The sequence below is a fragment of the Diadema antillarum genome, unplaced genomic scaffold, assembly GCF_040938485.1.
Source record: "Diadema antillarum isolate AM-2024a unplaced genomic scaffold, OU_Dant_1.0 seq00001368_RagTag, whole genome shotgun sequence".
NCBI lineage: Eukaryota > Metazoa > Echinodermata > Echinoidea > Diadematoida > Diadematidae > Diadema > Diadema antillarum.
Window position 1 is genome coordinate 80286 of NW_027272130.1, and position 9370 is coordinate 89655.

Sequence of the window (9370 nt, forward strand, 5' to 3'; positions counted from 1 at the left end):
TGTCGTGAAAGAGGAACTTTTCCGACACATGAACGCAATAGTCTCTTTGTAGTTACCGTGTCTTAGATTGGCGGCTGCTTCTGGGAGAAAGCGGCCGGGCTATATTTCGAGAAAGAAATTTGATGCACAAATTACATTGTCATTAGGTCACTCTTGAATGACCAAAAAAAAAAAAAAGAAAAATGTATTATTGTTTTACAGAGTAACCAACCATTTTATTAGTTCGGTTATAAAATACAATCATTATTAACTCACTACAATGATACTCACTAATTTGCATTAGCACATTTGAAAGGGCAATTTATGAGGATAAACATGGATTACATGGTGCATTTAGACAAGCATGACACTATGATACGAGGAGCAGAAATCTGTGCTGACAGGTACATTAAAACAGAATGAATGGGGGCAGTTCAAACTGTTCTCCTGATTCTATATTTCTATTCCATGCAGCCCAAAGAAGCAATCTTATGTGGGGATTTTATGTCCACACAGAAAACCTTCAATTCAGGGCCATCAGGGACAGCACTAGATGTTGTTTCTAACTGCAAGCTGTTTAGAGGCAGTTGTTCCAATCCATCCAATAGATACTGGGAGACTTGAAAAATTACCAAAAAAATTCAGAGCAACCTACTGTATCACATGCCATTGTAACAATTTATAGTATAAAAAGTTGTAACAGCCCATCAAAATGAGCTGAAATTCTATACAAATGTGTGACCCCTCAGGTCAAGGGTTACATTGTACAATCGTAGGTGTGAAAGTAAGTCTAAACTTCACTAACATTCACTGACTTCCATCCAAACATCAGCCCATTTTTTCTTTTTCAAGCGGAAAATCATGATTAATAACTTCACATTTCTCAGTTCTCCAAATTTTAATCGATCATCTGATGCAAGCATCACTACAGTAAGCACTAAATCCATTAGGATGAGCTGACTTTGCTATAAATAACATGCATTTCCCATAGACACCTCCCCGACTGTACTTGGTACTAAATGTTTAGTTTTCAACAGATAAACTTTAAAGGGAACGTAAACCCAAAGAGCAATGTGGATTGAGTGAAAGCAACAACATTAGCAGAACACATCAGTCAAAGTTTGAGGAAAATCGGACAATCGATGCAAAAGTTATGAATTTTTAAAGTTTTGGTGTTGGAACCGCTGGATGAGGAGACTACTAGAGATTATGACATATGAGTGGACAGCAATATAAAGGAAATATAAAGGAAAATCAACAAAAATTCACTTTTCTAACATTATGAAAGGGCACTTGCCTAACCGCTTTCAGAAAGCAGGGGGAATAATTGCTACCCTTAACATATGTCAGTATCAAGTTGATGGAATATGTGGTTTTCATGAAAAATGAATTTTTGTGAAAATTTCTTTATATTTAATTTATATTGTAGTCCTCTCATACGTCATAACCTCTAGTAGTCTCCTCATCCAGCGGTTCCAACACCAAAACTTTAAAAATTCATAACTTTTGCATCGGTTGTCCGATTTTCTTCAAACTTTCACTGATGTGTTCTACCAATGCTGCTGCTTTCACTCAATCCACATTGCTCTCAGGGTTTACCTTCCCTTTAAGGGTCAATGTCACACTACAATGTAAATTATGGTACTTACTGGTACAGCTGTCGCTGCGTAGCTCTTTGCGTAAGTCTGCACTCCAATCGTTCTGCGTCGAATCTTGGCAGGCGTACGTGTACATACTGTTTTCTGACGTTTTGCAGGCTTGTTCACATTTGCTGTTCTCGGCCTTTTCAATTTCCTTTTACGCACATGACTAACTTCTTCACAAAAGTCACAAGCCGACTCCTTCATCTTCTCTTGCGGTTTGGACGACCGTTTCATCATACCTTAATAATAAAAACAGAAAGCAGTGTAAATCTACATGAAATGCATGACAATTGTCCTAATTTAACTTGGTGGACGATTACCTGGTATGCCAACAATCAAGAGCAGTAACAGCAGTTACTGTAAATTATTGTGATAAATTTAAGCAGATTTCAGTAATTTGTCTCTTTTCCCTCCAAGTATTTGTAGAATTTAAAAATGCCATTTTTGCTTGATGTTCACTCGAGCTTCTGTCAAGGACGTCGGTGTCTATGAAGTACCGTAGTAGGTATTTTAAGTTGGTCTGACATATGGCAGTTCTACAGACTACCGGTATGTGAATGGCTGAGATATTAGTTAACCATTGCATAATCCGCTTAGATCTATTAATGTAAGTATTCGCATATTCACATTGATAAATTAACCAACGGACATGGTCTGTCGGCTGACTGAAATAGGCTTGTACTTGTCTTCGACGTATTTGATCTGCTAATCTTTGCTCGGCAATCATAAACTTCAGGGCTCTTTATTATTGGTGTGAGATTTTACCCTAATCAAGCAGTGCATGTGAACACAATTTTGTACGGTAGGGTACCGTACCTACATTTATCAGGCTCCAAAGGTTTGACACCATGTGTTCAGGCACTGTGTGCATGTGGGTGGAATTTTGAGTTGGGATGCAGAGTGTACATACATCTATGTGTGAATGTGTTTGTGCAAAATGAAAGCACAGTACGCCACACCACATGCTCTTCCCTCCTAAAGACCTGCTCTGATCCTGTGTATGAAACACCATGCAACCCAACAGTGCATAAACTGTTGGCCCTCATTCATGAATTTAAGTGAATTGATACTGGGTTTATATCTCAGGCAGGGGATCACCCATTGCAGAGGGCATGTATGAGTATGTCCACTTTCCTTGGCCAAATTATTCTGTGAAATAATGAAGAAAAAAAATCCACAAAACCTTTAATCTTGATCTCAACATCAGTCTGTTACTGTCTACACAGTTGAAGATTTACAAGCAGTCACTACATTGTACATGCTCGCAGTCACTACATTGTACATGCTCACACACACACACACACACTAGTATACAAGTCTCACCGCCTGCCCTGTGCAGGTGGTTTGCGGTGGTGGCGAATGGATGAAGGAGGCCTAAAAACATTTAGGTGATTGTTATTATGGCTAGCTAGGATATTAAAAAAAAAAAAAAAATGGAACCTATTTATGGCTAATTGGGGGATAGCACACTTTTCCACAATTTGCACCATGATTCTGGCAATTTTCTGGGATGCAGAAGTACAAAGCTTGATAAATAATCCTGAAGCAGAGAGCAAAGGCACACAATATCGTGAAGTGTTCAATGTGTCGATATTACCCTGTAGTGAAAGTGTGAGGTGGGCTTCAGGTCTATATCAGTGACATTATCACTTGTCAAATGGTATTCCATAGAAGTGAGAAGCTCGCCAGCTGCTCAGTGTGTGGTGGTTCATTGGGAGATATATATACGGAAAATGAGGTAGATGGTCTACCAAACATTAAATACATAATAATACAGTGCATTATTATCCAACCCCTAACCTAACCCTAAATTGTCCTATTCTTAACCCTAACCCTATTAATAAACCCCTAATCTGGCATAGACTCTACTCATGAAGCAGGTCCCACTGTGACCAGACCATCTCAGGCAATAAAAACCAAGAATTTTGCTGAAATTTTCAGTGACTGACAACTTGTCAGCGCTGATTAAATTGATGAAACACCACCCTGGGGGGGGGGGGGGGGGGGGGGGGGGCATTTGATTTCATGAAGCATTTTGTCCGACAAAGTTATCGGACAATTTTGCTCTTAGCCTATCAGATGCAAGGATTTTAGTAGCTTGTAACAGTTTGTCAGAAAAATATCCAACAAAACCTCTCCATGAAATGCCCCCTAGATGCCCCTGTCAATCCAAAGATGAGACCATCACACATCTCTTTGGAAAATGCCAACCCCCACACTCCTTATTAAACACAGTTATCTCCTGACATTACATTGTACATGATGATCAGTGTGCGTGTATCGCTGAAATTTCTTTCTGTGAATGAGGGAGTCAACAAAAGAAGAAGAAGAAGGTACAACTTGTCCACTTGTACATAAAAGCATGCCGGTGTGGGCGCCAAACAATGTTTACGCAAGATTGATACAGGGCCAGTGGCGGGGCGGGGTGGGACTGATTTGATTTTCTACAGCATAGGCCACAAATTAAATACCAGGTACTGTAGCAATCTTTGTGGCAATAATGGGTTTTTAGGGAGATAACTGATAAAAGCATACGGTAACATTAGGGCCTACTTATTAACTAAGTCTATTTCCCCGAAAAACTTCTCATAATTATAACTAGAAAAGCACTCTGAGAGCGCAGACCTCCGCCAAGCATGAAGTTTATTTCCACCACTACACTGATCTTGTTCTTCCACAGAGATATCATACGTACGGTACACAGCATCGGTGCTAAAAGTCGCCAGATTTCCAAGTGTAGAAGCCTTTGTTATGTCATATTCAGCTGCACGGCGCGCCTCGCCCCAGCAGAAACTAGAGCACGCACTTCAGTGCGTGCAGGCAAACCTCAAATATGCGCAGCCTGAACTCCCAAGTTCATTGACCCTACCTGCCAAAACATCAAAAATCCTTCATAAATTCCCCCAAAATTCTTGGATCATTACCAAAAGTTAATCGTTTGTTACTTGTGTCATTCTCAACCTTTCCTGCAAGTTTCATCCCAATCCGTTAACTACTTTTTGAGTTATTTTGCACACGGACAAACTAACTAACGAACGAATGAACACACAAAACAACGGTAACGAAAACATAACCTTCTCCCTTGGCGGAGGTAATAATGACATTTGCTGGGTAAGCAAATTTTGACCCCAAACTGACCCAGCAAATGTGATTATTATAAATAAGAAGTTTTTCGCGGAATTAGACATGTTGTCGGTCAAGTGTCTATCCAGAGGAGTCTGTGTTTTGTTTTGTTTTGTTTTGTTTTGTTTTTGACTTCGTACTCTGGTTAATAGATAGATAGGAGTGGATTCTGTGAAGCCAGACCCAGTCTCTGTGGAACATATCCCCGACAAGCAGATACAGACCCATCCTTCTGGTTTAGCAAGAGTGGCAAATAAGTCATGACATAGTTATTAACATGTTCTAGGCTAACCTTGGGGCGCTCCTTGTACACAGTTAACGCAACTTGTACGCATTGGGACTGGTGGCAGTTTAGTTTTAACGGTTAGGCCTAACTACGTTACGCCTAACCTGGTTAGGCCTACAGTGTATATCACCTATAGATAGGTGATAGTTTAAGCCTTGAACCTTGAAGTATAAGATTCTACTCCTACACGTAGATAGATTACTACGTCTAATCCCTTTCAACAGTTCCTTGGAACTATTCCGGGATGGTACATGTCGGTGTTGTGTGTCAGTGAGAGGTGACATGGTGAACAGAATGATTTTAAATGACACTAATGTCAGTGATCTGGATATCGGAGATTCATGATATTTGTTTGGCTGAGCCTGAGACTGGGTCTTTGGAGGAGACTGATTACATTAAAAAAAAAAAAAAAAAGACTCCTCTGGACAATGGATCTTTCTGTCTAATGCCATGGTAGGTCTGATCTTCTATCATTCTCAACGTTAGTCTTAGATTAGTCTAATTAACAAATAGACAGGCCCCCCCCCCCCCCCCAAAAAAAAAAAAAAGAGGGTCCTTTCTATTTCCGGGCTTCTTCACATGACAAGCAGAAAAAACAAACAAACAAACAAACAAACAAACAAACAAAGTTCTTCAGCTCATCTTTCTCCTTCGACTTCAGCGGACAAAAAAAAAGGGTCTTCAGCAGAAAACATAACCTTTACCGCCCTTACACTTCAATTTGTTCAAGATCTCTTCTCCAACGGTTAGCTAACAAGTTAGAAGGTACTTGTAGAACATTCTAGAACACATCTAACGTTAGATCTAGATCTAGAACTCTAGGTGATCTAAGCCCTAGGTCCCTAAATATTTTCTAGACATCTATAAACTCTAGTAGTAAAGTATAGTAGTACGGTACTAGTAGACCTGGGTCCTATAAATTCAATCTAGGCCTAGTTTATTTCTTTTTAGTGGAATAGTGACACTTACATATCCGTTCTAGGTTAACCCGTTGAGGACAGACTAATTTTGCTATAACACACATTTCCCAAAGACACCTGCTCGAGTATACTCGGGACTCGTCCTCAAAGGGTTAAAAAAAGTGGAGGGCCCAAAGTGCATGTGATGACACATTATGTATTCCGATCCTTTGTATGGTGCACAAAAAGGGTAATCATGTAGAAGTGCACACCACGCATACCTACAGTACCAATACCATTCCCTTAAATGATTTGTCAATTAAATTTCTTTATGGCTATCAGACATGCTAAGATGGACTTTATCAGACGGTTTCGGTACCACGGTTTCATGGAATTTGAAAGTCAATTAATTACTAAGAAAGAAAAGTACAAAATTACAGATTCTGACTGAAAAGTGCGGCGATCGTGAAATAGGCAACACCACTGCATATCCGTATGGCAGCTTGCTTGTTTATACTAGTAAATTAAACCCCACCGTGTGGCGTTCATCAGTACATTGTCATTATAGCATGGCGGACGAGCTTTCTTCCACAGTATAAAGTACTCCTGAATGCGGCCCCACCAAACGGCGTTTTCGCGAGATTGACACAGCCGCGGGGCCGATTTCCACAGCATGCATCGTCCTCCCCTTTTTTCTTTGTTCAACTTTTTAGTCGCGGAGCTCGAGGGACTCCCTCATGTTCCTCGACTAATTTAATGGCCAATTTCATCATAAATACAACCTTAAATCTAATCTTAATCTAACCCTAGAAACCCTATAACTTTAACCCTAACCCATTTGCTTGCTAACACACGGCTGCATGCGCACTGCCAGTGGGCCGTGGGGCCGATTTCATGGTTTTGCCCAGTTCATGAGCGACATTTTAATTCCGAACTCTGATTTCTCTCTTTATTTTGCCTTTTTGACTAGTTCTAGTGTCTATTCAAATTCCACGAAAATACTCTCACATATCGAATGGTTCATTTGAGCACCTCCAACAGGTGCACAACATTCACGTGATCATGATTTAGAACTTCTAGAGTCTACTTGTTCTAACGTTACTTCTACGCCCGGTGCTTCTCATCAAAGCCTGTTCAGCAACTGGATGGGTGATGAGGCTATTATCAATGTTTATTGACTCAGGTTTGTGGTGTGGTGCTTCAGACAGTCAGTGGATGCTATTCCAGTTGATTCAGACAGTGGATGTAATGTAGACGCGTATACGGCGGAGAAACTGATAGGTAACGTGCATTTCTACACCGGTAACGTTACGTTGTAGGTGTGCATTTCTACATCAGTGACAGTGGGTCCAGTGGCAGTGCCCTCGACTTCTTACTTTAATTACCAATAGGTATAGGAGTAATGCTGTAACTATTGTAGGTTCTAGATAGTCTAGACCCTAGTAAATTTTAGTAAATTTATAAGGCCGTTGCTAAGGAGCCGACAACGGCATAGTTGTCGTCTAGAGTAGACTAGCAAGTTAGATCTAAATTTGTGTTTGGTTGAAATCAAATTCAAGTTTGAATGTGACCACGACTTGAAGTTCAACGCATGGGGCATCACATCGTGACATTAGCCATGCTGGGCATTATCGCTTCAACTGCATGTGTATTAAAACGTTAGTGTAAGCACGTCCCGTCCATCAGTCCCATAACTTTATATTCGTGTTGTGACACAACCCTGTTACTGTTACCACTTTCGTGTTTCGTGACGAGATCCCCTGCCCTGGCCCCAGACTCGACTGTACGTTGTATATCGAGCCATACCATCCATCTGAAGTCAAATGTAAGACGTCTACGAGACAAACCTGTCAATCGCAGCTACAGTCCAGCGTCAAAATGTGAAATTCTTACAGGACGCGACGCGTAACCAGTTGCCAGTTTCACACAGCGATGGTTTGATAACGCACCGTACATGCACTGTTTACATGTTAGTGCTAGCAGTAGTTTAATAGAGGCCCTGTTGGCAATGTACAATGTAGTTTTGATAGACGATGGTCGACCATGTGGGTGGATCATCCAATGGCCAAACGCTTGCAAAGCGCGCGCCAGCACCAGCCAGAGAATAGAGCTACTGCCACTTATGGGGCGCCAAGTGTCGCATGGTCTCTGTCTTTTTTCTTCTTCCTTCTTCCTTCTTCCTTCTTTTTCTTTTTCTTTTTCTTCTTCTTCTTCTTCTTCTTCTTCTTCTTCTTCTTCTTCTTCTTCTTCTTCTTCTTCTTCTTCTTCTTCTTCTCCTCCTCCTTCTTCTTCTTCTTCTCAATGTGGATTAAGTGAAAGTAGCAACCTTTTTCAGTGAAAGTTTGAGAAAAATCTTACAAAAAAATGATGCAAAAGGTAAGAATTTTTAATGGGTTGGTGTTGGAAAGGCAAGATGAATGGTAGGACACTACTAGTCTAGAGGTTATGACTACGAGTGGATCACAACAATATTATGAGGAAAATGTAAAGGGAATTCCACAAAGATTCATTTTTCATGAAAATTACACATTCCATCAACTTGATACTGCCATGATAAGGGTAGCAATAAATATTATCACCCCCCCCCCCCCTTACTGAAAGCGATTGGTCAGGTGCTCTTTCATATTGCTAGAAAAGTGATTTTTTTGTTAATTTTTCTTCATATTTTGTTCAATCATAGAATCAATCAATCATGAAATTCAGTCATTGATGACTTCATAATTATAGCACTAACTTAGCTCTATCATTTTTATATTCAACTCAGAAAATTCCAGACTTTAAAGGTATTAGCCCACATTTGTAAACCTGCAGCAATTGGTCTCATAGTTAGCATGGAGTTTGGGTATGATTGCAGTAACACCTGTGCAAAATTTCGTTCCAATTAGTCCATTACTTTCATAAAAATAAATGAAAATGCACCGTAATCCGTATGCATGCGTATAACGCTCGCTAGCTCCGGTCCACGTACGTGTTACAGTACGCGTAGCTATAGCCCGCGCTCGTAATTCGATTTTGGGTCGGGTTGACCCGGTTTGAAAATTGATTTTAAAACGATGATTTTCTCTCTTTTATCGAATGGTATAGACAAAGAGCGACAGGTGATGTATGTTACTGTTATAACTTGTACTTGAAGTCATATTGGACCTGTTTTATGCAGTTTTGATTTTCGTGGGTTTGCAAATGTGGGCTAGTACCTTTAAGGACTCAGTGTCAGGCTTCAGCTTCGGCATCAATCCATCCCCTCCTTCGGTGGTGTGTAACAAATAAATTCAAGGTCATATCTTCATAAAGATGCTTGCCATGTTTGGTGAAAACTATACGTCATAGATTTTTCAAGAACATGCTGACAAAGTGAACAATTCCCCTCTTCCTCCTCATTCCACCTGCCCCTCCCCCCCCCCCAAAAAAAAAAATATTAGGGCACTCCTGGATCCGCCATA

At 40.4% G+C, this 9370-nt stretch overlaps 1 long non-coding RNA gene across 1 annotated transcript; it reads right to left on the reverse strand.

Annotated features, from left to right (window-relative positions):
* Positions 1-7865, reverse strand: LOC139708705 (uncharacterized). The gene is made up of 3 exons (XR_011709382.1): positions 7778-7865; positions 1629-1861; positions 1-99 (listed from the first exon to the last, which is right to left on the reverse strand). It is a non-coding gene; the product is annotated as an uncharacterized lncRNA (long non-coding RNA).
* Between the last annotated feature and the right edge of the window lie 1505 nt (positions 7866-9370).